At 36.1% G+C, this 19,591-nt stretch overlaps 76 non-coding genes across 76 annotated transcripts; all 76 read right to left on the reverse strand.

Annotated features, from left to right (window-relative positions):
- Positions 1-66: 66 nt before the first annotated feature.
- Positions 67-139, reverse strand: TRNAT-UGU (transfer RNA threonine (anticodon UGU)). Its single transcript has one exon. It is a non-coding gene; the product is annotated as a tRNA-Thr (tRNA).
- Positions 140-272: 133 nt separating this feature from the next.
- TRNAT-AGU (transfer RNA threonine (anticodon AGU)) lies at positions 273-345 on the reverse strand. The gene has a single exon. It is a non-coding gene; the product is annotated as a tRNA-Thr (tRNA).
- A 133-nt stretch (positions 346-478) lies between these two features.
- TRNAT-AGU (transfer RNA threonine (anticodon AGU)) lies at positions 479-551 on the reverse strand. Its single transcript has one exon. It is a non-coding gene; the product is annotated as a tRNA-Thr (tRNA).
- Positions 552-684: 133 nt separating this feature from the next.
- Positions 685-757, reverse strand: TRNAT-AGU (transfer RNA threonine (anticodon AGU)). The gene has a single exon. It is a non-coding gene; the product is annotated as a tRNA-Thr (tRNA).
- Positions 758-1,129: 372 nt separating this feature from the next.
- TRNAT-AGU (transfer RNA threonine (anticodon AGU)) lies at positions 1,130-1,202 on the reverse strand. Its single transcript has one exon. It is a non-coding gene; the product is annotated as a tRNA-Thr (tRNA).
- A 133-nt stretch (positions 1,203-1,335) lies between these two features.
- TRNAT-AGU (transfer RNA threonine (anticodon AGU)) lies at positions 1,336-1,408 on the reverse strand. Its single transcript has one exon. It is a non-coding gene; the product is annotated as a tRNA-Thr (tRNA).
- Positions 1,409-1,541: 133 nt separating this feature from the next.
- On the reverse strand, positions 1,542-1,614 carry TRNAT-AGU (transfer RNA threonine (anticodon AGU)). The gene has a single exon. It is a non-coding gene; the product is annotated as a tRNA-Thr (tRNA).
- Positions 1,615-1,780: 166 nt separating this feature from the next.
- TRNAT-UGU (transfer RNA threonine (anticodon UGU)) lies at positions 1,781-1,853 on the reverse strand. Its single transcript has one exon. It is a non-coding gene; the product is annotated as a tRNA-Thr (tRNA).
- A 133-nt stretch (positions 1,854-1,986) lies between these two features.
- TRNAT-AGU (transfer RNA threonine (anticodon AGU)) lies at positions 1,987-2,059 on the reverse strand. The gene has a single exon. It is a non-coding gene; the product is annotated as a tRNA-Thr (tRNA).
- A 133-nt stretch (positions 2,060-2,192) lies between these two features.
- TRNAT-AGU (transfer RNA threonine (anticodon AGU)) lies at positions 2,193-2,265 on the reverse strand. Its single transcript has one exon. It is a non-coding gene; the product is annotated as a tRNA-Thr (tRNA).
- A 405-nt stretch (positions 2,266-2,670) lies between these two features.
- On the reverse strand, positions 2,671-2,743 carry TRNAT-AGU (transfer RNA threonine (anticodon AGU)). The gene has a single exon. It is a non-coding gene; the product is annotated as a tRNA-Thr (tRNA).
- Positions 2,744-3,082: 339 nt separating this feature from the next.
- TRNAT-AGU (transfer RNA threonine (anticodon AGU)) lies at positions 3,083-3,155 on the reverse strand. Its single transcript has one exon. It is a non-coding gene; the product is annotated as a tRNA-Thr (tRNA).
- Positions 3,156-3,321: 166 nt separating this feature from the next.
- TRNAT-AGU (transfer RNA threonine (anticodon AGU)) lies at positions 3,322-3,394 on the reverse strand. The gene has a single exon. It is a non-coding gene; the product is annotated as a tRNA-Thr (tRNA).
- Positions 3,395-3,527: 133 nt separating this feature from the next.
- Positions 3,528-3,601, reverse strand: TRNAT-UGU (transfer RNA threonine (anticodon UGU)). Its single transcript has one exon. It is a non-coding gene; the product is annotated as a tRNA-Thr (tRNA).
- A 132-nt stretch (positions 3,602-3,733) lies between these two features.
- On the reverse strand, positions 3,734-3,806 carry TRNAT-AGU (transfer RNA threonine (anticodon AGU)). The gene has a single exon. It is a non-coding gene; the product is annotated as a tRNA-Thr (tRNA).
- A 133-nt stretch (positions 3,807-3,939) lies between these two features.
- TRNAT-UGU (transfer RNA threonine (anticodon UGU)) lies at positions 3,940-4,012 on the reverse strand. Its single transcript has one exon. It is a non-coding gene; the product is annotated as a tRNA-Thr (tRNA).
- A 131-nt stretch (positions 4,013-4,143) lies between these two features.
- TRNAT-AGU (transfer RNA threonine (anticodon AGU)) lies at positions 4,144-4,216 on the reverse strand. The gene has a single exon. It is a non-coding gene; the product is annotated as a tRNA-Thr (tRNA).
- A 372-nt stretch (positions 4,217-4,588) lies between these two features.
- Positions 4,589-4,661, reverse strand: TRNAT-UGU (transfer RNA threonine (anticodon UGU)). The gene has a single exon. It is a non-coding gene; the product is annotated as a tRNA-Thr (tRNA).
- A 133-nt stretch (positions 4,662-4,794) lies between these two features.
- TRNAT-AGU (transfer RNA threonine (anticodon AGU)) lies at positions 4,795-4,867 on the reverse strand. Its single transcript has one exon. It is a non-coding gene; the product is annotated as a tRNA-Thr (tRNA).
- A 133-nt stretch (positions 4,868-5,000) lies between these two features.
- Positions 5,001-5,073, reverse strand: TRNAT-AGU (transfer RNA threonine (anticodon AGU)). Its single transcript has one exon. It is a non-coding gene; the product is annotated as a tRNA-Thr (tRNA).
- Positions 5,074-5,239: 166 nt separating this feature from the next.
- On the reverse strand, positions 5,240-5,313 carry TRNAT-UGU (transfer RNA threonine (anticodon UGU)). Its single transcript has one exon. It is a non-coding gene; the product is annotated as a tRNA-Thr (tRNA).
- Positions 5,314-5,445: 132 nt separating this feature from the next.
- On the reverse strand, positions 5,446-5,518 carry TRNAT-AGU (transfer RNA threonine (anticodon AGU)). Its single transcript has one exon. It is a non-coding gene; the product is annotated as a tRNA-Thr (tRNA).
- Positions 5,519-5,651: 133 nt separating this feature from the next.
- TRNAT-AGU (transfer RNA threonine (anticodon AGU)) lies at positions 5,652-5,724 on the reverse strand. Its single transcript has one exon. It is a non-coding gene; the product is annotated as a tRNA-Thr (tRNA).
- Positions 5,725-6,096: 372 nt separating this feature from the next.
- TRNAT-UGU (transfer RNA threonine (anticodon UGU)) lies at positions 6,097-6,170 on the reverse strand. Its single transcript has one exon. It is a non-coding gene; the product is annotated as a tRNA-Thr (tRNA).
- Positions 6,171-6,302: 132 nt separating this feature from the next.
- Positions 6,303-6,375, reverse strand: TRNAT-AGU (transfer RNA threonine (anticodon AGU)). Its single transcript has one exon. It is a non-coding gene; the product is annotated as a tRNA-Thr (tRNA).
- A 133-nt stretch (positions 6,376-6,508) lies between these two features.
- Positions 6,509-6,581, reverse strand: TRNAT-AGU (transfer RNA threonine (anticodon AGU)). Its single transcript has one exon. It is a non-coding gene; the product is annotated as a tRNA-Thr (tRNA).
- Positions 6,582-6,747: 166 nt separating this feature from the next.
- TRNAT-UGU (transfer RNA threonine (anticodon UGU)) lies at positions 6,748-6,820 on the reverse strand. The gene has a single exon. It is a non-coding gene; the product is annotated as a tRNA-Thr (tRNA).
- Positions 6,821-6,953: 133 nt separating this feature from the next.
- TRNAT-AGU (transfer RNA threonine (anticodon AGU)) lies at positions 6,954-7,026 on the reverse strand. Its single transcript has one exon. It is a non-coding gene; the product is annotated as a tRNA-Thr (tRNA).
- Positions 7,027-7,159: 133 nt separating this feature from the next.
- On the reverse strand, positions 7,160-7,232 carry TRNAT-AGU (transfer RNA threonine (anticodon AGU)). The gene has a single exon. It is a non-coding gene; the product is annotated as a tRNA-Thr (tRNA).
- Positions 7,233-7,398: 166 nt separating this feature from the next.
- TRNAT-AGU (transfer RNA threonine (anticodon AGU)) lies at positions 7,399-7,471 on the reverse strand. Its single transcript has one exon. It is a non-coding gene; the product is annotated as a tRNA-Thr (tRNA).
- Positions 7,472-7,604: 133 nt separating this feature from the next.
- Positions 7,605-7,677, reverse strand: TRNAT-AGU (transfer RNA threonine (anticodon AGU)). The gene has a single exon. It is a non-coding gene; the product is annotated as a tRNA-Thr (tRNA).
- Positions 7,678-7,810: 133 nt separating this feature from the next.
- TRNAT-AGU (transfer RNA threonine (anticodon AGU)) lies at positions 7,811-7,883 on the reverse strand. The gene has a single exon. It is a non-coding gene; the product is annotated as a tRNA-Thr (tRNA).
- Positions 7,884-8,255: 372 nt separating this feature from the next.
- On the reverse strand, positions 8,256-8,328 carry TRNAT-AGU (transfer RNA threonine (anticodon AGU)). Its single transcript has one exon. It is a non-coding gene; the product is annotated as a tRNA-Thr (tRNA).
- A 133-nt stretch (positions 8,329-8,461) lies between these two features.
- On the reverse strand, positions 8,462-8,534 carry TRNAT-AGU (transfer RNA threonine (anticodon AGU)). The gene has a single exon. It is a non-coding gene; the product is annotated as a tRNA-Thr (tRNA).
- A 166-nt stretch (positions 8,535-8,700) lies between these two features.
- TRNAT-UGU (transfer RNA threonine (anticodon UGU)) lies at positions 8,701-8,773 on the reverse strand. Its single transcript has one exon. It is a non-coding gene; the product is annotated as a tRNA-Thr (tRNA).
- Positions 8,774-8,906: 133 nt separating this feature from the next.
- TRNAT-AGU (transfer RNA threonine (anticodon AGU)) lies at positions 8,907-8,979 on the reverse strand. The gene has a single exon. It is a non-coding gene; the product is annotated as a tRNA-Thr (tRNA).
- A 133-nt stretch (positions 8,980-9,112) lies between these two features.
- On the reverse strand, positions 9,113-9,185 carry TRNAT-AGU (transfer RNA threonine (anticodon AGU)). The gene has a single exon. It is a non-coding gene; the product is annotated as a tRNA-Thr (tRNA).
- A 133-nt stretch (positions 9,186-9,318) lies between these two features.
- On the reverse strand, positions 9,319-9,391 carry TRNAT-AGU (transfer RNA threonine (anticodon AGU)). The gene has a single exon. It is a non-coding gene; the product is annotated as a tRNA-Thr (tRNA).
- Positions 9,392-9,763: 372 nt separating this feature from the next.
- Positions 9,764-9,836, reverse strand: TRNAT-AGU (transfer RNA threonine (anticodon AGU)). The gene has a single exon. It is a non-coding gene; the product is annotated as a tRNA-Thr (tRNA).
- Positions 9,837-9,969: 133 nt separating this feature from the next.
- Positions 9,970-10,042, reverse strand: TRNAT-AGU (transfer RNA threonine (anticodon AGU)). The gene has a single exon. It is a non-coding gene; the product is annotated as a tRNA-Thr (tRNA).
- Positions 10,043-10,208: 166 nt separating this feature from the next.
- Positions 10,209-10,281, reverse strand: TRNAT-UGU (transfer RNA threonine (anticodon UGU)). Its single transcript has one exon. It is a non-coding gene; the product is annotated as a tRNA-Thr (tRNA).
- Positions 10,282-10,414: 133 nt separating this feature from the next.
- On the reverse strand, positions 10,415-10,487 carry TRNAT-AGU (transfer RNA threonine (anticodon AGU)). The gene has a single exon. It is a non-coding gene; the product is annotated as a tRNA-Thr (tRNA).
- A 133-nt stretch (positions 10,488-10,620) lies between these two features.
- On the reverse strand, positions 10,621-10,693 carry TRNAT-AGU (transfer RNA threonine (anticodon AGU)). Its single transcript has one exon. It is a non-coding gene; the product is annotated as a tRNA-Thr (tRNA).
- A 133-nt stretch (positions 10,694-10,826) lies between these two features.
- TRNAT-AGU (transfer RNA threonine (anticodon AGU)) lies at positions 10,827-10,899 on the reverse strand. Its single transcript has one exon. It is a non-coding gene; the product is annotated as a tRNA-Thr (tRNA).
- Positions 10,900-11,065: 166 nt separating this feature from the next.
- TRNAT-UGU (transfer RNA threonine (anticodon UGU)) lies at positions 11,066-11,138 on the reverse strand. The gene has a single exon. It is a non-coding gene; the product is annotated as a tRNA-Thr (tRNA).
- A 133-nt stretch (positions 11,139-11,271) lies between these two features.
- TRNAT-AGU (transfer RNA threonine (anticodon AGU)) lies at positions 11,272-11,344 on the reverse strand. Its single transcript has one exon. It is a non-coding gene; the product is annotated as a tRNA-Thr (tRNA).
- Positions 11,345-11,477: 133 nt separating this feature from the next.
- Positions 11,478-11,550, reverse strand: TRNAT-AGU (transfer RNA threonine (anticodon AGU)). Its single transcript has one exon. It is a non-coding gene; the product is annotated as a tRNA-Thr (tRNA).
- A 577-nt stretch (positions 11,551-12,127) lies between these two features.
- TRNAT-UGU (transfer RNA threonine (anticodon UGU)) lies at positions 12,128-12,201 on the reverse strand. The gene has a single exon. It is a non-coding gene; the product is annotated as a tRNA-Thr (tRNA).
- Positions 12,202-12,333: 132 nt separating this feature from the next.
- Positions 12,334-12,406, reverse strand: TRNAT-AGU (transfer RNA threonine (anticodon AGU)). Its single transcript has one exon. It is a non-coding gene; the product is annotated as a tRNA-Thr (tRNA).
- Positions 12,407-12,539: 133 nt separating this feature from the next.
- TRNAT-AGU (transfer RNA threonine (anticodon AGU)) lies at positions 12,540-12,612 on the reverse strand. Its single transcript has one exon. It is a non-coding gene; the product is annotated as a tRNA-Thr (tRNA).
- A 166-nt stretch (positions 12,613-12,778) lies between these two features.
- Positions 12,779-12,851, reverse strand: TRNAT-UGU (transfer RNA threonine (anticodon UGU)). The gene has a single exon. It is a non-coding gene; the product is annotated as a tRNA-Thr (tRNA).
- A 133-nt stretch (positions 12,852-12,984) lies between these two features.
- On the reverse strand, positions 12,985-13,057 carry TRNAT-AGU (transfer RNA threonine (anticodon AGU)). The gene has a single exon. It is a non-coding gene; the product is annotated as a tRNA-Thr (tRNA).
- A 371-nt stretch (positions 13,058-13,428) lies between these two features.
- On the reverse strand, positions 13,429-13,501 carry TRNAT-AGU (transfer RNA threonine (anticodon AGU)). The gene has a single exon. It is a non-coding gene; the product is annotated as a tRNA-Thr (tRNA).
- A 133-nt stretch (positions 13,502-13,634) lies between these two features.
- TRNAT-UGU (transfer RNA threonine (anticodon UGU)) lies at positions 13,635-13,708 on the reverse strand. The gene has a single exon. It is a non-coding gene; the product is annotated as a tRNA-Thr (tRNA).
- A 132-nt stretch (positions 13,709-13,840) lies between these two features.
- Positions 13,841-13,913, reverse strand: TRNAT-AGU (transfer RNA threonine (anticodon AGU)). Its single transcript has one exon. It is a non-coding gene; the product is annotated as a tRNA-Thr (tRNA).
- A 133-nt stretch (positions 13,914-14,046) lies between these two features.
- Positions 14,047-14,119, reverse strand: TRNAT-AGU (transfer RNA threonine (anticodon AGU)). Its single transcript has one exon. It is a non-coding gene; the product is annotated as a tRNA-Thr (tRNA).
- A 166-nt stretch (positions 14,120-14,285) lies between these two features.
- TRNAT-AGU (transfer RNA threonine (anticodon AGU)) lies at positions 14,286-14,358 on the reverse strand. The gene has a single exon. It is a non-coding gene; the product is annotated as a tRNA-Thr (tRNA).
- Positions 14,359-14,491: 133 nt separating this feature from the next.
- Positions 14,492-14,564, reverse strand: TRNAT-AGU (transfer RNA threonine (anticodon AGU)). The gene has a single exon. It is a non-coding gene; the product is annotated as a tRNA-Thr (tRNA).
- Positions 14,565-14,730: 166 nt separating this feature from the next.
- TRNAT-UGU (transfer RNA threonine (anticodon UGU)) lies at positions 14,731-14,803 on the reverse strand. Its single transcript has one exon. It is a non-coding gene; the product is annotated as a tRNA-Thr (tRNA).
- A 133-nt stretch (positions 14,804-14,936) lies between these two features.
- On the reverse strand, positions 14,937-15,009 carry TRNAT-AGU (transfer RNA threonine (anticodon AGU)). Its single transcript has one exon. It is a non-coding gene; the product is annotated as a tRNA-Thr (tRNA).
- Positions 15,010-15,142: 133 nt separating this feature from the next.
- Positions 15,143-15,215, reverse strand: TRNAT-AGU (transfer RNA threonine (anticodon AGU)). The gene has a single exon. It is a non-coding gene; the product is annotated as a tRNA-Thr (tRNA).
- A 166-nt stretch (positions 15,216-15,381) lies between these two features.
- TRNAT-AGU (transfer RNA threonine (anticodon AGU)) lies at positions 15,382-15,454 on the reverse strand. The gene has a single exon. It is a non-coding gene; the product is annotated as a tRNA-Thr (tRNA).
- Positions 15,455-15,587: 133 nt separating this feature from the next.
- On the reverse strand, positions 15,588-15,660 carry TRNAT-AGU (transfer RNA threonine (anticodon AGU)). The gene has a single exon. It is a non-coding gene; the product is annotated as a tRNA-Thr (tRNA).
- Positions 15,661-15,793: 133 nt separating this feature from the next.
- TRNAT-AGU (transfer RNA threonine (anticodon AGU)) lies at positions 15,794-15,866 on the reverse strand. Its single transcript has one exon. It is a non-coding gene; the product is annotated as a tRNA-Thr (tRNA).
- Positions 15,867-16,238: 372 nt separating this feature from the next.
- Positions 16,239-16,311, reverse strand: TRNAT-AGU (transfer RNA threonine (anticodon AGU)). Its single transcript has one exon. It is a non-coding gene; the product is annotated as a tRNA-Thr (tRNA).
- Positions 16,312-16,683: 372 nt separating this feature from the next.
- TRNAT-UGU (transfer RNA threonine (anticodon UGU)) lies at positions 16,684-16,756 on the reverse strand. The gene has a single exon. It is a non-coding gene; the product is annotated as a tRNA-Thr (tRNA).
- Positions 16,757-16,889: 133 nt separating this feature from the next.
- Positions 16,890-16,962, reverse strand: TRNAT-AGU (transfer RNA threonine (anticodon AGU)). The gene has a single exon. It is a non-coding gene; the product is annotated as a tRNA-Thr (tRNA).
- Positions 16,963-17,095: 133 nt separating this feature from the next.
- TRNAT-AGU (transfer RNA threonine (anticodon AGU)) lies at positions 17,096-17,168 on the reverse strand. Its single transcript has one exon. It is a non-coding gene; the product is annotated as a tRNA-Thr (tRNA).
- Positions 17,169-17,539: 371 nt separating this feature from the next.
- TRNAT-AGU (transfer RNA threonine (anticodon AGU)) lies at positions 17,540-17,612 on the reverse strand. The gene has a single exon. It is a non-coding gene; the product is annotated as a tRNA-Thr (tRNA).
- Positions 17,613-17,745: 133 nt separating this feature from the next.
- Positions 17,746-17,818, reverse strand: TRNAT-AGU (transfer RNA threonine (anticodon AGU)). The gene has a single exon. It is a non-coding gene; the product is annotated as a tRNA-Thr (tRNA).
- A 133-nt stretch (positions 17,819-17,951) lies between these two features.
- Positions 17,952-18,024, reverse strand: TRNAT-AGU (transfer RNA threonine (anticodon AGU)). Its single transcript has one exon. It is a non-coding gene; the product is annotated as a tRNA-Thr (tRNA).
- Positions 18,025-18,190: 166 nt separating this feature from the next.
- Positions 18,191-18,263, reverse strand: TRNAT-UGU (transfer RNA threonine (anticodon UGU)). The gene has a single exon. It is a non-coding gene; the product is annotated as a tRNA-Thr (tRNA).
- A 133-nt stretch (positions 18,264-18,396) lies between these two features.
- On the reverse strand, positions 18,397-18,469 carry TRNAT-AGU (transfer RNA threonine (anticodon AGU)). The gene has a single exon. It is a non-coding gene; the product is annotated as a tRNA-Thr (tRNA).
- A 133-nt stretch (positions 18,470-18,602) lies between these two features.
- Positions 18,603-18,675, reverse strand: TRNAT-AGU (transfer RNA threonine (anticodon AGU)). Its single transcript has one exon. It is a non-coding gene; the product is annotated as a tRNA-Thr (tRNA).
- A 166-nt stretch (positions 18,676-18,841) lies between these two features.
- TRNAT-UGU (transfer RNA threonine (anticodon UGU)) lies at positions 18,842-18,914 on the reverse strand. Its single transcript has one exon. It is a non-coding gene; the product is annotated as a tRNA-Thr (tRNA).
- Positions 18,915-19,047: 133 nt separating this feature from the next.
- TRNAT-AGU (transfer RNA threonine (anticodon AGU)) lies at positions 19,048-19,120 on the reverse strand. Its single transcript has one exon. It is a non-coding gene; the product is annotated as a tRNA-Thr (tRNA).
- Between the last annotated feature and the right edge of the window lie 471 nt (positions 19,121-19,591).

Raw genomic sequence — 19,591 nt, forward strand, 5'->3', positions numbered from 1 at the left:
CAACAATTATTTTCAATTTTTCAAAATTTAATAGCTACGAAATCTAGTTCAAGTAATATAACAGCGAGGCTCCGACGAGAATCGAACTCATGACCTCCTGTTTACAAGACAGGCGCTTTTAACACTAAGCCACGGAGCCCTTGCTTTGAAGCGATATGAATGCAGAATATTTCAGTAAATTAACTAATTTATCTCATCGAAACTTTTGCCCTATTATTTTAATTTTTCAATATTATATAGCTACGAAATCTAGTTCAAGTAACATAACAGCGAGGCTCCGACGAGAATCGAACTCATGATTTCCTGTTTACTAGACAGGCGCTTTAACCACTAAGCCACGGAGCCCTTGCTTTGAAGCGACTTGAATGCAGAATATTTCAGTAAATTAACTAATTTATCTCATCGAAACTTTTGCCCTATTATTTTAATTTTTCAAAATTATATAGCTACGAAATCTAGTTCAAGTAACATAACAGCGAGGCTCCGACGAGAATCGAACTCATGATCTCCTGTTTACTAGACAGGCGCTTTAACCACTAAGCCACGGAGCCCTTGCTTTGAAGCGACATGAATGCTGAATATTCCAGTAATTTAACTAAATTATCTCATCGGAACTTTTGCCCTATTATTTTAATTTTTCAAAATTATATAGCTACGAAGTCTAGTTCAGGTAACTTAACAGCGAGGCTCCGACGAGAATCGAACTCATGATCTCCTGTTTACTAGACAGGCGCTTAAACCACTAAGCCACGGAGCCCTTGCTTTGAAGTGATATGAATTCTGAATATTTCAGTAAATTAACTAAATTATCTCATCGGAACTTTTACACTATTGTTTGCATATATATATATCTAAATCAACAATTATTTTCAATTTTTCAAAATTTAATAGCTACGAAATCTAGTTCAAGTAATATAACAGCGAAGCTCCGACGAGAATCGAACTCATGACCTCCTGTTTACAAGACAGGCGCTTTAAACACTAATACACGGAGCCCTTGCTTTGAAGCGATATGAATGCAGAATATTTCAGTAAATTAACTAATTTATCTCATCGAAACTTTTGCCCTATTATTTTAATTTTTCAATATTATATAGCTACGAAATCTAGTTCAAGTAACATAAAAGCGAGGCTCCGACGAGAATCGAACTCATGATTTCCTGTTTACTAGACAGGCGCTTTAACCACTAAGCCACGGAGCCCTTGCTTTGAAGCGACTTGAATGCAGAATATTTCAGTAAATTAACTAATTTATCTCATCGAAACTTTTGCCCTATTATTTTAATTTTTCAATATTATATAGCTACGAAATCTAGTTCAAGTAACATAACAGCGAGGCTCCGACGAGAATCGAACTCATGATCTCCTGTTTACTAGACAGGCGCTTTAACCACTAAGCCACGGAGCCCTTGCTTTGAAGCGACATGAATGCTGAATATTCCAGTAATTTAACTAAATTATCTCATCGGAACTTTTGCCCTATTATTTTAATTTTTCAAAATTATATAGCTACGAAGTCTAGTTCAGGTAACTTAACAGCGAGGCTCCGACGAGAATCGAACTCATGATCTCCTGTTTACTAGACAGGCGCTTAAACCATTAAGCCACGGAGCCCTTGCTTTGAAGTGATATGAATTCTGAATATTTCAGTAAATTAACTAAATTATCTCATCGGAACTTTTACACTATTGTTTGCATATATGCATATCTAAATCAACAATTATTTTCAATTTTTCAAAATTTAATAGCTACGAAATCTAGTTCAAGTAATATAACAGCGAGGCTCCGACGAGAATCGAACTCATGACCTCCTGTTTACAAGACAGGCGCTTTAAACACTAAGCCACGGAGCCCTTGCTTTGAAGCGATATGAATGCAGAATATTTCAGTAAATTAACTAATTTATCTCATCGAAACTTTTGCCCTATTATTTTAATTTTTCAATATTATATAGCTACGAAATCTAGTTCAAGTAACATAACAGCGAGGCTCCGACGAGAATCGAACTCATGATTTCCTGTTTACTAGACAGGCGCTTTAACCACTAAGCCACGGAGCCCTTGCTTTGAAGCGACTTGAATGCAGAATATTTCAGTAAATTAACTAATTTATCTCATCGAAACTTTTGCCCTATTATTTTAATTTTTCAAAATTATATAGCTACGAAATCTAGTTCAAGTAACATAACAGCGAGGCTCCGACGAGAATCGAACTCATGATCTCCTGTTTACTAGACAGGCGCTTTAACCACTAAGCCACGGAGCCCTTGCTTTGAAGCGACATGAATGCTGAATATTCCAGTAATTTAACTAAATTATCTCATCGGAACTTTTACACTATTGTTTGCATATATGCATATCTAAATCAACAATTATTTTCAATTTTTCAAAATTTAATAGCTACGAAATCTAGTTCAAGTAATATAACAGCGAGGCTCCGACGAGAATCGAACTCATGACCTCCTGTTTACAAGACAGGCGCTTTAAACACTAATACACGGAGCCCTTGCTTTGAAGCGATATGAATGCAGAATATTTCAGTAAATTAACTAATTTATCTCATCGGAACTTTTACACTATTGTTTGCATATATGCATATCTAAATCAACAATTATTTTCAATTTTTCAAAATTTAATAGCTACGAAATCTAGTTCAAGTAATATAACAGCGAGGCTCCGACGAGAATCGAACTCATGATTTCCTGTTTACTAGACAGGCGCTTTAACCACTAAGCCACGGAGCCCTTGCTTTGAAGCGACTTGAATGCAGAATATTTCAGTAAATTAACTAATTTATCTCATCGAAACTTTTGCCCTATTATTTTAATTTTTCAATATTATATAGCTACGAAATCTAGTTCAAGTAACATAACAGCGTGGCTCCGACGAGAATCGAACTCATGATTTCCTGTTTACTAGACAGCCGCTTTAACCACTAAGCCACGGAGCCCTTGCTTTGAAGTGACTTGAATGCTGAACATTCCAGTAATTTAACTAAATTATCTCATCGGAACTTTTGCCCTATTATTTTAATTTTTCAAAATTATATAGCTACGAAGTCTAGTTCAAGTAACTTGACAGCGAGGCTCCGACGAGAATCGAACTCATGATCTCCTGTTTACTAGACAGGCGCTTAAACCACTAAGCCACGGAGCCCTTGCTTTGAAGTGATATGAATTCTGAATATTTCAGTAAATTAACTAAATTATCTCATCGGAACTTTTACACTATTGTTTGCATATATGCATATCTAAATCAACAATTATTTTCAATTTTTCAAAATTTAATAGCTACGAAATCTAGTTCAAGTAATATAACAGCGAGGCTCCGACGAGAATCGAACTCATGATCTCCTGTTTACTAGACAGGCGCTTTAACCACTAAGCCACGGAACCCTTGCTTTGAAGCGACATGAATGCTGAATATTCCAGTAATTTAACTAAATTATCTCATCGGAACTTTTGCCCTATTATTTTAATTTTTCAAAATTTAATAGCTACGAAATCTAGTTCAAGTAATATAACAGCGAGGCTCCGACGAGAATCGAACTCATGATCTCCTGTTTACAAGACAGGCGCTTTAACCACTAAGCCACAGAGTCCTTGCATTGAAGCGATATGAATGCAGAATATTTCAGTAAATTAACTAAATTATCTCATCGAAACTTTTGCCCTATTATTTTAATTTTTCAAAATTATATAGCTACGAAATCTAGTTCAAGTAACATAACAGCGAGGCTCCGACGAGAATCGAACTCATGATCTCCTGTTTACTAGACAGGCGCTTTAACCACTAAGCCACGGAACCCTTGCTTTGAAGCGACATGAATGCTGAATATTCCAGTAATTTAACTAAATTATCTCATCGGAACTTTTGCCCTATTATTTTAATTTTTCAAAATCTAATAGCTACGAAATCTAGTTCAAGTAATATAACAGCGAGGCTCCGACGAGAATCGAACTCATGATCTCCTGTTTACAAGACAGGCGCTTTAACCACTAAGCCACAGAATCTTGCATTGAAGCGATATGAATGCAGAATATTTCAGTAAATTAACTAAATTATCTCATCGAAAATTTGCCCTATTATTTTAATTTTTCAAAATTATATAGCTACGAAATCTAGTTCAAGTAACATAACAGCGAGGCTCCGACGAGAATCGAACTCATGATCTCCTGTTTACTAGACAGGCGCTTTAACCACTAAGCCACGGAGCCCTTGCTTTGAAGCGACATGAATGCTGAATATTCCAGTAATTTAACTAAATTATCTCATCGGAACTTTTGCCCTATTATTTTAATTTTTCAAAATTATATAGCTACGAAGTCTAGTTCAGGTAACTTAACAGCGAGGCTCTGACGAGAATCGAACTCATGATCTCCTGTTTACTAGACAGGCGCTTAAACCACTAAGCCACGGAGCCCTTGCTTTGAAGTGATATGAATTCTGAATATTTCAGTAAATTAACTAAATTATCTCATCGGAACTTTTACACTATTGTTTGCATATATGCATATCTAAATCAACAATTATTTTCAATTTTTCAAAATTTAATAGCTACGAAATCTAGTTCAAGTAATATAACAGCGAGGCTCCGACGAGAATCGAACTCATGACCTCCTGTTTACAAGACAGGCGCTTTAAACACTAAGCCACGGAGCCCTTGCTTTGAAGCGATATGAATGCAGAATATTTCAGTAAATTAACTAAATTATCTCATCGAAACTTTCGCCCTATTATTTTAATTTTTCAATATTATATAGCTACGAAATCTAGTTCAAGTAACATAACAGCGAGGCTCCGACGAGAATCGAACTCATGATTTCCTGTTTACTAGACAGGCGCTTTAACCACTAAGCCACGGAGCCCTTGCTTTGAAGCGACTTGAATGCTGAATATTCCAGTAATTTAACTAAATTATCTCATCGGAACTTTTGCCCTATTATTTTAATTTTTCAAAATTATATACCTACGAAGTCTAGTTCAAGTAACTTAACAGCGAGGCTCCGACGAGAATCGAACTCATGATCTCCTGTTTACTAGACAGGCGCTTAAACCACTAAGCCACGGAGCCCTTGCTTTGAAGTGATATGAATTCTGAATATTTCAGTAAATTAACTAAATTATATCATCGGAACTTTTACACTATTGTTTGCATATATGCATATCTAAATAAACAATTATTTTCAATTTTTCAAAATTTAATAGCTACGAAATCTAGTTCAAGTAATATAACAGCGAGGCTCCGACGAGAATCGAACTCATGATCTCCTGTTTACAAGACAGGCGCTTTAACCACTAAGCCACAGAGTCCTTGCATTAAAGCGATATGAATGCAGAATATTTCAGTAAATTAACTAAATTATCTCATCGAAACTTTTGCCCTATTATTTTAATTTTTCAAAATTATATAGCTACGAAATCTAGTTCAAGTAACATAACAGCGAGGCTCCGACGAGAATCGAACTCATGATCTCCTGTTTACTAGACAGGCGCTTTAACCACTAAGCCACGGAGCCCTTGCTTTGAAGCGACATGAATGCTGAATATTCCAGTAATTTAACTAAATTATCTCATCGGAACTTTTGCCCTATTATTTTAATTTTTCAAAATTATATAGCTACGAAGTCTAGTTCAGGTAACTTAACAGCGAGGCTCCGACGAGAATCGAACTCATGATCTCCTGTTTACTAGACAGGCGCTTAAACCACTAAGCCACGGAGCCCTTGCTTTGAAGTGATATGAATTCTGAATATTTCAGTAAATTAACTAAATTATCTCATCGGAACTTTTACACTATTGTTTGCATATATGCATATCTAAATCAACAATTATTTTCAATTTTTCAAAATTTAATAGCTACGAAATCTAGTTCAAGTAATATAACAGCGAGGCTCCGACGAGAATCGAACTCATGATCTCCTGTTTACTAGTCAGGCGCTTTAACCACTAAGCCACGGAACCCTTGCTTTGAAGCGACATGAATGCTGAATATTCCAGTAATTTAACTAAATTATCTCATCGGAACTTTTTCCCTATTATTTTAATTTTTCAAAATTTAATAGCTACGAAATCTAGTTCAAGTAATATAACAGCGAGGCTCCGACGAGAATCGAACTCATGATCTCCTGTTTACAAGACAGGCGCTTTAACCACTAAGCCACAGAGTCCTTGCATTAAAGCGATATGAATGCAGAATATTTCAGTAAATTAACTAAATTATCTCATCGAAACTTTTGCCCTATTATTTTAATTTTTCAAAATTATATAGCTACGAAATCTAGTTCAAGTAACATAACAGCGAGGCTCCGACGAGAATCGAACTCATGATCTCCTGTTTACTAGACAGGCGCTTTAACCACTAAGCCACGGAGCCCTTGCTTTGAAGCGACATGAATGCTGAATATTCCAGTAATTTAACTAAATTATCTCATCGGAACTTTTGCCCTATTATTTTAATTTTTCAAAATTATATAGCTACGAAGTCTAGTTCAGGTAACTTAACAGCGAGGCTCCGACGAGAATCGAACTCATGATCTCCTGTTTACTAGACAGGCGCTTAAACCACTAAGCCACGGAGCCCTTGCTTTGAAGTGATATGAATTCTGAATATTTCAGTAAATTAACTAAATTATCTCATCGGAACTTTTACACTATTGTTTGCATATATGCATATCTAAATCAACAATTATTTTCAATTTTTCAAAATTTAATAGCTACGAAATCTAGTTCAAGTAATATAACAGCGAGGCTCCGACGAGAATCGAACTCATGACCTCCTGTTTACAAGACAGGCGCTTTAAACACTAAGCCACGGAGCCCTTGCTTTGAAGCGATATGAATGCAGAATATTTCAGTAAATTAACTAAATTATCTCATCGAAACTTTTGCCCTATTATTTTAATTTTTCAATATTATATAGCTACGAAATCTAGTTCAAGTAACATAACAGCGAGGCTCCGACGAGAATCGAACTCATGATTTCCTGTTTACTAGACAGGCGCTTTAACCACTAAGCCACGGAGCCCTTGCTTTGAAGCGACTTGAATGCTGAATATTCCAGTAATTTAACTAAATTATCTCATCGGAACTTTTGCCCTATTATTTTAATTTTTCAAAATTATATAGCTACGAAGTCTAGTTCAAGTAACTTAACAGCGAGGCTCCGACGAGAATCGAACTCATGATCTCCTGTTTACTAGACAGGCGCTTAAACCACTAAGCCACGGAGCCCTTGCTTTGAAGTGATATGAATTCTGAATATTTCAGTAAATTAACTAAATTATATCATCGGAACTTTTACACTATTGTTTGCATATATGCATATCTAAATCAACAATTATTTTCAATATTTCAAAATTTAATAGCTACGAAATCTAGTTCAAGTAATATAACAGCGAGGCTCCGACGAGAATCGAACTCATGATCTCCTGTTTACTAGACAGGCGCTTTAACCACTAAGCCACAGAGCCCTTGCATTGAAGCGATATGAATGCAGAATATTTCAGTAAATTAACTAAATTATCTCATCGAAACTTTTGCCCTATTATTTTAATTTTTCAAAATTATATAGCTACGAAATCTAGTTCAAGTAACATAACAGCGAGGCTCCGACGAGAAACGAACTCATGATCTCCTGTTTACTAGACAGGCGCTTTAACCACTAAGCCACGGAGCCCTTGCTTTGAAGCGACTTGAATGCTGAATATTCCAGTAATTTATCTAAATTATCTCATCGGAACTTTTGCCCTATTATTTTAATTTTTCAAAATTATATAGCTACGAAGTCTAGTTCAAGTAACTTAACAGCGAGGCTCCGACGAGAATCGAACTCATGATTTCCTGTTTACTAGACAGGCGCTTTAACCACTAAGCCACGGAGCCCTTGCTTTGAAGCGACTTGAATGCTGAATATTCCAGTAATTTAACTAAATTATCTCATCGGAACTTTTGCCCTATTATTTTAATTTTTCAAAATTATATAGCTACGAAGTCTAGTTCAAGTAACTTAACAGCGAGGCTCCGACGATAATCGAACTCATGATCTCCTGTTTACTAGACAGGCGCTTAAACCACTAAGCCACGGAGCCCTTGCTTTGAAGTGATATGAATTCTGAATATTTCAGTAAATTAACTAAATTATCTCATCGGAACATTTACACTATTGTTTGCATATATGCATATCTAAATCAACTATTATTTTCAATTTTTCAAAATTTAATAGCTACGAAATCTAGTTCAAGTAATATAACAGCGAGGCTCCGACGAGAATCGAACTCATGATCTCCTGTTTACTAGACAGGCGCTTTAACCACTAAGCCACGGAGCCCTAGCTTTGAAGCGACATGAATGCTGAATATTCCAGTAATTTAACTAAATTATCTCATCGGAACTTTTGCCCTATTATTTTAATTTTTCAAAATTATATAGCTACGAAGTCTAGTTCAGGTAACTTAACAGCGAGGCTCCGACGAGAATCGAACTCATGATCTCCTGTTTACTAGACAGGCGCTTAAACCACTAAGCCACGGAGCCCTTGCTTTGAAGTGATATGAATTCTGAATATTTCAGTAAATTAACTAAATTATCTCATCGGAACTTTTACACTATTGTTTGCATATATGCATATCTAAATCAACAATTATTTTCAATTTTTCAAAATTTAATAGCTACGAAATCTAGTTCAAGTAATATAACAGCGAGGCTCCGACGAGAATCGAACTCATGACCTCCTGTTTACAAGACAGGCGCTTTAAACACTAAGCCACGGAGCCCTTGCTTTGAAGCGATATGAATGCAGAATATTTCAGTAAATTAACTAATTTATCTCATCGAAACTTTTGCCCTATTATTTTAATTTTTCAATATTATATAGCTACGAAATCTAGTTCAAGTAACATAACAGCGAGGCTCCGACGAGAATCGAACTCATGATTTCCTGTTTACTAGACAGGCGCTTTAACCACTAAGCCACGGAGCCCTTGCTTTGAAGCGACTTGAATGCAGAATATTTCAGTAAATTAACTAATTTATCTCATCGAAACTTTTGCCCTATTATTTTAATTTTTCAAAATTATATAGCTACGAAATCTAGTTCAAGTAACATAACAGCGAGGCTCCGACGAGAATCGAACTCATGACCTCCTGTTTACTAGACAGGCGCTTTAACCACTAAGCCACGGAGCCCTTGCTTTGAAGCGACTTGAATGCTGAATATTCCAGTAATTTAACTAAATTATCTCATCGGAACTTTTGCCCTATTATTTTAATTTTTCAAAATTATATAGCTACGAAGTCTAGTTCAAGTAACTTAACAGCGAGGCTCCGACGAGAATCGAACTCATGATTTCCTGTTTACTAGACAGGCGCTTTAACCACTAAGCCACGGAGCCCTTGCTTTGAAGCGACTTGAATGCTGAATATTCCAGTAATTTAACTAAATTATCTCATCGGAACTTTTGCCCTATTATTTTAATTTTTCAAAATTATATAGCTACGAAGTCTAGTTCAAGTAACTTAACAGCGAGGCTCCGACGATAATCGAACTCATGATCTCCTGTTTACTAGACAGGCGCTTAAACCACTAAGCCACGGAGCCCTTGCTTTGAAGTGATATGAATTCTGAATATTTCAGTAAATTAACTAAATTATCTCATCGGAACTTTTACACTATTGTTTGCATATATGCATATCTAAATCAACAATTATTTTCAATTTTTCAAAATTTAATAGCTACGAAATCTAGTTCAAGTAATATAACAGCGAGGCTCCGACGAGAATCGAACTCATGATCTCCTGTTTACTAGACAGGCGCTTTAACCACTAAGCCACGGAGCCCTAGCTTTGAAGCGACATGAATGCTGAATATTCCAGTAATTTAACTAAATTATCTCATCGGAACTTTTGCCCTATTATTTTAATTTTTCAAAATTATATAGCTACGAAGTCTAGTTCAGGTAACTTAACAGCGAGGCTCCGACGAGAATCGAACTCATGATCTCCTGTTTACTAGACAGGCGCTTAAACCACTAAGCCACGGAGCCCTTGCTTTGAAGTGATATGAATTCTGAATATTTCAATAAATTAACTAAATTATCTCATCGGAACTTTTACACTATTGTTTGCATATATGCATATCTAAATCAACAATTATTTTCAATTTTTCAAAATTTAATAGCTACGAAATCTAGTTCAAGTAATATAACAGCGAGGCTCCGACGAGAATCGAACTCATGACCTCCTGTTTACAAGACAGGCGCTTTAAACACTAAGCCACGGAGCCCTTGCTTTGAAGCGATATGAATGCAGAATATTTCAGTAAATTAACTAATTTATCTCATCGAAACTTTTGCCCTATTATTTTAATTTTTCAATATTATATAGCTACGAAATCTAGTTCAAGTAACATAACAGCGAGGCTCCGACGAGAATCGAACTCATGATTTCCTGTTTACTAGACAGGCGCTTTAACCACTAAGCCACGGAGCCCTTGCTTTGAAGCGACTTGAATGCAGAATATTTCAGTAAATTAACTAATTTATCTCATCGAAACTTTTGCCCTATTATTTTAATTTTTCAAAATTATATAGCTACGAAATCTAGTTCAAGTAACATAACAGCGAGGCTCCGACGAGAATCGAACTCATGATCTCCTGTTTACTAGACAGGCGCTTTAACCACTAAGCCACGGAGCCCTTGCTTTGAAGCGACATGAATGCTGAATATTCCAGTAATTTAACTAAATTATCTCATCGGAACTTTTGCCCTATTATTTTAATTTTTCAAAATTATATAGCTACGAAGTCTAGTTCAGGTAACTTAACAGCGAGGCTCCGACGAGAATCGAACTCATGATCTCCTGTTTACTAGACAGGCGCTTAAACCACTAAGCCACGGAGCCCTTGCTTTGAAGTGATATGAATTCTGAATATTTCAGTAAATTAACTAAATTATCTCATCGGAACATTTACACTATTGTTTGCATATATGCATATCTAAATCAACAATTATTTTCAATTTTTCAAAATTTAATAGCTACGAAATCTAGTTCAAGTAATATAACAGCGAGGCTCCGACGAGAATCGAACTCATGACCTCCTGTTTACAAGACAGGCGCTTTAAACACTAAGCCACGGAGCCCTTGCTTTGAAGCGATATGAATGCAGAATATTTCAGTAAATTAACTAATTTATCTCATCGAAACTTTTGCCCTATTTTTTTAATTTTTCAATATTATATAGCTACGAAATCTAGTTCAAGTAACATAACAGCGAGGCTCCGACGAGAATCGAACTCATGAATTCCTGTTTACTAGACAGGCGCTTTAACCACTAAGCCACGGAGCCCTTGCTTTGAAGCGACTTGAATGCAGAATATTTCAGTAAATTAACTAATTTATCTCATCGAAACTTTTGCCCTATTATTTTAATTTTTCAATATTATATAGCTACGAAATCTAGTTCAAGTAACATAACAGCGTGGCTCCGACGAGAATCGAACTCATGATTTCCTGTTTACTAGACAGGCGCTTTAACCACTAAGCCACGGAGCCCTTGCTTTGAAGCGACTTGAATGCTGAATATTCCGGTAATTTAACTAAATTATCTCATCGGAACTTTTGCCCTATTATTTTAATTTTTCAAAACTATATAGCTACGAAGTCTAGTTCAAGTAACTTAACAGCGAGGCTCCGACGAGAATCGAACTCATGATCTCCTGTTTACTAGACAGGCGCTTAAACCACTAACCCACGGAGCCCTTGCTTTGAAGCGATATGAATGCTGAATATTTCAGTAAATTAACTAAATTATCTCATGGGAACTTTCACACTATTGTTTGCATATATGCATATCTAAATCAACAATTATTTTCAATTTTTCAAAATATAATAGCTACGAAACTAGTTCAAGTAATATAACAGCGAGGCTCCGACGAGAATCGAACTCATGATTTCCTGTTTACTAGACAGGCGCTTTAACCACTAAGCCACGGAACCCTTGCTTTGAAGCGACATGAATGCTGAATATTCCAGTAATTTAACTAAATTATCTCATCGGAACTTTTGCCCTATTATTTTAATTTTTCAAAATTTAATAGCTACGAAATCTAGTTCAAGTAATATAACAGCGAGGCTCCGACGAGAATCGAACTCATGATCTCCTGTTTACAAGACAGGCGCTTTAACCACTAAGCCACAGAGTCCTTGCATTGAAGCGATATGAATGCAGAATATTTCAGTAAATTAACTAAATTATCTCATCGAAACTTTTGCCCTATTATTTTAATTTTTCAAAATTATATAGCTACGAAATCTAGTTCAAGTAACATAACAGCGAGGCTCCGACGAGAATCGAACTCATGATCTCCTGTTTACTAGACAGGCGCTTTAACCACTAAGCCACGGAGCCCTTGCTTTGAAGCGACATGAATGCTGAATATTCCAGTAATTTAACTAAATTATCTCATCGGAACTTTTGTCCTATTATTTTAATTTTTCAAAATTATATAGCTACGAAGTCTAGTTCAGGTAACTTAACAGCGAGGCTCCGACGAGAATCGAACTCATGATCTCCTGTTTACTAGACAGGCGCTTAAACCACTAAGCCACGGAGCCCTTGCTTTGAAGTGATATGAATTCTGAATATTTCAGTAAATTAACTAAATTATCTCATCGGAACTTTTACACTATTGTTTGCATATATGCATATCTAAATCAACAATTATTTTCAATTTTTCAAAATTTAATAGCTACGAAATCTAGTTCAAGTAATATAACAGCGAGGCTCCGACGAGAATCGAACTCATGACCTCCTGTTTACAAGACAGGCGCTTTAAACACTAAGCCACGGAGCCCTTGCTTTGAAGCGATATGAATGCAGAATATTTCAGTAAATTAACTAAATTATCTCATCGAAACTTTTGCCCTATTATTTTAATTTTTCAATATTATATAGCTACGAAATCTAGTTCAAGTAACAAAACAGCGAGGCTCCGACGAGAATCGAACTCATGATTTCCTGTTTACTAGACAGGCGCTTTAACCACTAAGCCACGGAGCCCTTGCTTTGAAGCGACTTGAATGCTGAATATTCCGGTAATTTAACTAAATTATCTCATCGGAACTTTTGCCCTATTATTTTAATTTTTCAAAACTATATAGCTACGAAGTCTAGTTCAAGTAACTTAACAGCGAGGCTCCGACGAGAATCGAACTCATGATCTCCTGTTTACTAGACAGGCGCTTAAACCACTAACCCACGGAGCCCTTGCTTTGAAGTGATATGAATTCTGAATATTTCAGTAAATTAACTAAATTATCTCATCGGAACTTTTACACTATTGTTTGCATATATGCATATCTAAATCAACAATTATTTTCAATTTTTCAAAATATAATAGCTACGAAACTAGTTCAAGTAATATAACAGCGAGGCTCCGACGAGAATCGAACTCATGATCTCCTGTTTACTAGACAGGCGCTTTAACCACTAAGCCACGGAACCCTTGCTTTGAAGCGACATGAATGCTGAATATTCCAGTAATTTAACTAAATTATCTCATCGGAACTTTTGCCCTATTATTTTAATTTTTCAAAATTTAATAGCTACGAAATCTAGTTCAAGTAATATAACAGCGAGGCTCCGACGAGAATCGAACTCATGATCTCCTGTTTACAAGACAGGCGCTTTAACCACTAAGCCACAGAGTCCTTGCATTGAAGCGATATGAATGCAGAATATTTCAGTAAATTAACTAAATTATCTCATCGAAACTTTTGCCCTATTATTTTAATTTTTCAAAATTATATAGCTACGAAATCTAGTTCAAGTAACATAACAGCGAGGCTCCGACGAGAATCGAACTCATGATCTCCTGTTTACTAGACAGGCGCTTTAACCACTAAGCCACGGAGCCCTTGCTTTGAAGCGACATGAATGCTGAATATTCCAGTAATTTAACTAAATTATCTCATCGGAACTTTTGTCCTATTATTTTAATTTTTCAAAATTATATAGCTACGAAGTCTAGTTCAGGTAACTTAACAGCGAGGCTCCGACGAGAATCGAACTCATGATCTCCTGTTTACTAGACAGGCGCTTAAACCACTAAGCCACGGAGCCCTTGCTTTGAAGTGATATGAATTCTGAATATTTCAGTAAATTAACTAAATTATCTCATCGGAACTTTTACACTATTGTTTGCATATATGCATATCTAAATCAACAATTATTTTCAATTTTTCAAAATTTAATAGCTACGAAATCTAGTTCAAGTAATATAACAGCGAGGCTCCGACGAGAATCGAACTCATGATCTCCTGTTTACTAGACAGGCGCTTTAACCACTAAGCCACGGAGCCCTAGCTTTGAAGCGACATGAATGCTGAATATTCCAGTAATTTAACTAAATTATCTCATCGGAACTTTTGCCCTATTATTTTAATTTTTCAAAATTATATAGCTACGAAGTCTAGTTCAGGTAACTTAACAGCGAGGCTCCGACGAGAATCGAACTCATGATCTCCTGTTTACTAGACAGGCGCTTAAACCACTAAGCCACGGAGCCCTTGCTTTGAAGTGATATGAATTCTGAATATTTCAGTAAATTAACTAAATTATCTCATCGGAACTTTTACACTATTGTTTGCATATATGCATATCTAAATCAACAATTATTTTCAATTTTTCAAAATTTAATAGCTACGAAATCTAGTTCAAGTAATATAACAGCGAGGCTCCGACGAGAATCGAACTCATGACCTCCTGTTTACAAGACAGGCGCTTTAAACACTAAGCCACGGAGCCCTTGCTTTGAAGCGATATGAATGCAGAATATTTCAGTAAATTAACTAAATTATCTCATCGAAACTTTTGCCCTATTATTTTAATTTTTCAATATTATATAGCTACGAAATCTAGTTCAAGTAACATAACAGCGAGGCTCCGACGAGAATCGAACTCATGATTTCCTGTTTACTAGACAGGCGCTTTAACCACTAAGCCACGGAGCCCTTGCTTTGAAGCGACTTGAATGCTGAATATTCCAGTAATTTAACTAAATTATCTCATCGGAACTTTTGCCCTATTATTTTAATTTTTCAAAATTATATAGCTACGAAGTCTAGTTCAAGTAACTTAACAGCGAGGCTCCGACGAGAATCGAACTCATGATCTCCTGTTTACTAGACAGGCGCTTGAACCACTAAGCCACGGAGCCCTTGCTTTGAAGTGATATGAATTCTGAATATTTCAGTAAATTAACTAAATTATCTCATCGGAACTTTTACACTATTGTTTGCATATATGCATATCTAAATCAACAATTATTTTCAATTTTTCAAAATTTAATAGCTACGAAATCTAGTTCAAGTAATATAACAGCGAGGCTCCGACGAGAATCGAACTCATGATCTCCTGTTTACTAGACAGGCGCTTTAACCACTAAGCCACGGAACCCTTGCTTTGAAGCGACTTGAATGCAGAATATTTCAGTAAATTAACTAATTTATCTCATCGAAACTTTTGCCCTATTATTTTAATTTTTCAAAATTATATAGCTACGAAATCTAGTTCAAGTAACATAACAGCGAGGCTCCGACGAGAATCGAACTCATGACCTCCTGTTTACTAGACAGGCGCTTTAACCACTAAGCCACGGAGCCCTTGCTTTGAAGCGACTTGAATGCTGAATATTCCAGTAATTTAACTAAATTATCTCATCGGAACTTTTGCCCTATTATTTTAATTTTTCAAAATTATATAGCTACGAAGTCTAGTTCAAGTAACTTAACAGCGAGGCTCCGACGAGAATCGAACTCATGATTTCCTGTTTACTAGACAGGCGCTTTAACCACTAAGCCACGGAGCCCTTGCTTTGAAGCGACTTGAATGCTGAATATTCCAGTAATTTAACTAAATTGTCTCATCGGAACTTTTGCCCTATTATTTTAATTTTTCAAAATTATATAGCTACGAAGTCTAGTTCAAGTAACTTAACAGCGAGGCTCCGACGATAATCGAACTCATGATCTCCTGTTTACTAGACAGGCGCTTAAACCACTAAGCCACGGAGCCCTTGCTTTGAAGTGATATGAATTCTGAATATTTCAGTAAATTAACTAAATTATCTCATCGGAACTTTTACACTATTGTTTGCATATATGCATATCTAAATCAACAATTATTTTCAATTTTTCAAAATTTAATAGCTACGAAATCTAGTTCAAGTAATATAACAGCGAGGCTCCGACGAGAATCGAACTCATGATCTCCTGTTTACTAGACAGGCGCTTTAACCACTAAGCCACGGAGCCCTAGCTTTGAAGCGACATGAATGCTGAATATTCCAGTAATTTAACTAAATTATCTCATCGGAACTTTTGCCCTATTATTTTAATTTTTCAAAATTATATAGCTACGAAGTCTAGTTCAGGTAACTTAACAGCGAGGCTCCGACGAGAATCGAGCTCATGATCTCCTGTTTACTAGACAGGCGCTTAAACCACTAAGCCACGGAGCCCTTGCTTTGAAGTGATATGAATTCTGAATATTTCAGTAAATTAACTAAATTATCTCATCGGAACATTTACACTATTGTTTGCATATATGCATATCTAAATCAACAATTATTTTCAATTTTTCAAAATTTAATAGCTACGAAATCTAGTTCAAGTAATATAACAGCGAGGCTCCGACGAGAATCGAACTCATGACCTCCTGTTTACAAGACAGGCGCTTTAAACACTAAGCCACGGAGCCCTTGCTTTGAAGCGATATGAATGCAGAATATTTCAGTAAATTAACTAATTTATCTCATCGAAACTTTTGCCCTATTTTTTTAATTTTTCAATATTATATAGCTACGAAATCTAGTTCAAGTAACATAACAGCGAGGCTCCGACGAGAATCGAACTCATGAATTCCTGTTTACTAGACAGGCGCTTTAACCACTAAGCCACGGAGCCCTTGCTTTGAAGCGACTTGAATGCAGAATATTTCAGTAAATTAACTAATTTATCTCATCGAAACTTTTGCCCTATTATTTTAATTTTTCAATATTATATAGCTACGAAATCTAGTTCAAGTAACATAACAGCGTGGCTCCGACGAGAATCGAACTCATGATTTCCTGTTTACTAGACAGGCGCTTTAACCACTAAGCCACGGAGCCCTTGCTTTGAAGCGACTTGAATGCTGAATATTCCAGTAATTTAACTAAATTATCTCATCGGAACTTTTGCCCTATTATTTTAATTTTTCAAAACTATATAGCTACGAAGTCTAGTTCAAGTAACTTAACAGCGAGGCTCCGACGAGAATCGAACTCATGATCTCCTGTTTACTAGACAGGCGCTTAAACCACTAACCCACGGAGCCCTTGCTTTGAAGTGATATGAATTCTGAATATTTCAGTAAATTAACTAAATTATCTCATCGGAACTTTTACACTATTGTTTGCATATATGCATATCTAAATCAACAATTATTTTCAATTTTTCAAAATTTAATAGCTACGAAACTAGTTCAAGTAATATAACAGCGAGGCTCCGACGAGAATCGAACTCATGATCTCCTGTTTACTAGACAGGCGCTTTAACCACTAAGCCACGGAACCCTTGCTTTGAAGCGACATGAATGCTGAATATTCCAGTAATTTAACTAAATTATCTCATCGGAACTTTTGCCCTATTATTTTAATTTTTCAAAATTATATAGCTACGAAATCTAGTTCAAGTAACATAACAGCGAGGCTCCGACGAGAATCGAACTCATGATCTCCTGTTTACTAGACAGGCGCTTTAACCACTAAGCCACGGAGCCCTTGCTTTGAAGCGACATGAATGCTGAATATTCCAGTAATTTAACTAAATTATCTCATCGGAACTTTTGCCCTATTATTTTAATTTTTCAAAATTATATAGCTACGAAGTCTAGTTCAGGTAACTTAACAGCGAGGCTCCGACGAGAATCGAACTCATGATCTCCTGTTTACTAGACAGGCGCTTAAACCACTAAGCCACGGAGCCCTTGCTTTGAAGTGATATGAATTCTGAATATTTCAGTAAATTAACTAAATTATCTCATCGGAACTTTTACACTATTGTTTGCATATATGCATATCTAAATCAACAATTATTTTCAATTTTTCAAAATTTAATAGCTACGAAATCTAGTTCAAGTAATATAACAGCGAGGCTCCGACGAGAATCGAACTCATGACCTCCTGTTTACAAGACAGGCGCTTTAAACACTAAGCCACGGAGCCCTTGCTTTGAAGCGATATGAATGCAGAATATTTCAGTAAATTAACTAAATTATCTCATCGAAACTTTTGCCCTATTATTTTAATTTTTCAATATTATATAGCTACGAAATCTAGTTCAAGTAACATAACAGCGAGGCTCCGACGAGAATCGAACTCATGATTTCCTGTTTACTAGACAGGCGCTTTAACCACTAAGCCACGGAGCCCTTGCTTTGAAGCGACTTGAATGCTGAATATTCCAGTAATTTAACTAAATTATCTCATCGGAACTTTTGCCCTATTATTTTAATTTTTCAAAATTATATAGCTACGAAGTCTAGTTCAACTAACTTAACAGCGAGGCTCCGACGAGAATCGAACTCATGATCTCCTGTTTACTAGACAGGCGCTTAAACCACTAAGCCACGGAGCCCTTGCTTTGAAGTGATATGAATTCTGAATATTTCAGTAAATTAACTAAATTATATCATCGGAACTTCTACACTATTGTTTGCATATATGCATATCTAAATCAACAATTATTTTCAATTTTTCAAAATTTAATAGCTACGAAATCTAGTTCAAGTAATATAACAGCGAGGCTCCGACGAGAATCGAACTCATGATCTCCTGTTTACAAGACAGGCGCTTTAACCACTAAGCCACAGAGCCCTTGCATTGAAGCGATATGAATGCAGAATATTTCAGTAAATTAACTAAATTATCTCATCGGAACTTTTGCCCTATTATTTTAATTTTTCAAAATTATATAGCTACGAAGTCTAGTTCAAGTAACTTAACAGCGAGGCTCCGACGAGAATCGAACTCATGATCTCCTGTTTACTAGACAGGCGCTTAAACCACTAAGCCACGGAGCCCTTGCTTTGAAGTGATATGAATTCTGAATATTTCAGTAAATTAACTAAATTATCTCATCGGAACTTTTACACTATTGTTTGCATATATCAGGGATAGATAGACTTTTTTAAGACGGAATGGGTAACAGGGTTATTCGGGTGCGCGTCCTAGTCCACGACCCCCTTACCCGTGACGGAGGGGTTATGAAAGAAGAGGCGGGTCTTATTTTTGTTATGGCGTTGTCAAATGGCGGGTCAAATAAACGTCGTCTGCCCCTTCGTCTGCCAAGTTGGAATGGGCTCGGATTGTAATTTTTGAAATAACATTGTTTAAAAATGGAAGTTACACAAAACATAGGGCTTGCAACTGAAAAAAAAAAACGGGGAAGACCCAAGAAAATTAAAAGTGAGTTAGAATTGAGTAAAAGTCTTCATAGATATTACAGCACGAACAGGTTTTAACCAAACACTAAGCTCACAAAACTCCTGACC

Source organism: Phalangium opilio, unplaced genomic scaffold, assembly GCF_054372755.1.
Source record: "Phalangium opilio isolate 3A_F unplaced genomic scaffold, DU_Popi_V2 ptg000092l_1, whole genome shotgun sequence".
NCBI classification, from domain to species: Eukaryota; Metazoa; Arthropoda; class Arachnida; order Opiliones; family Phalangiidae; genus Phalangium; species Phalangium opilio.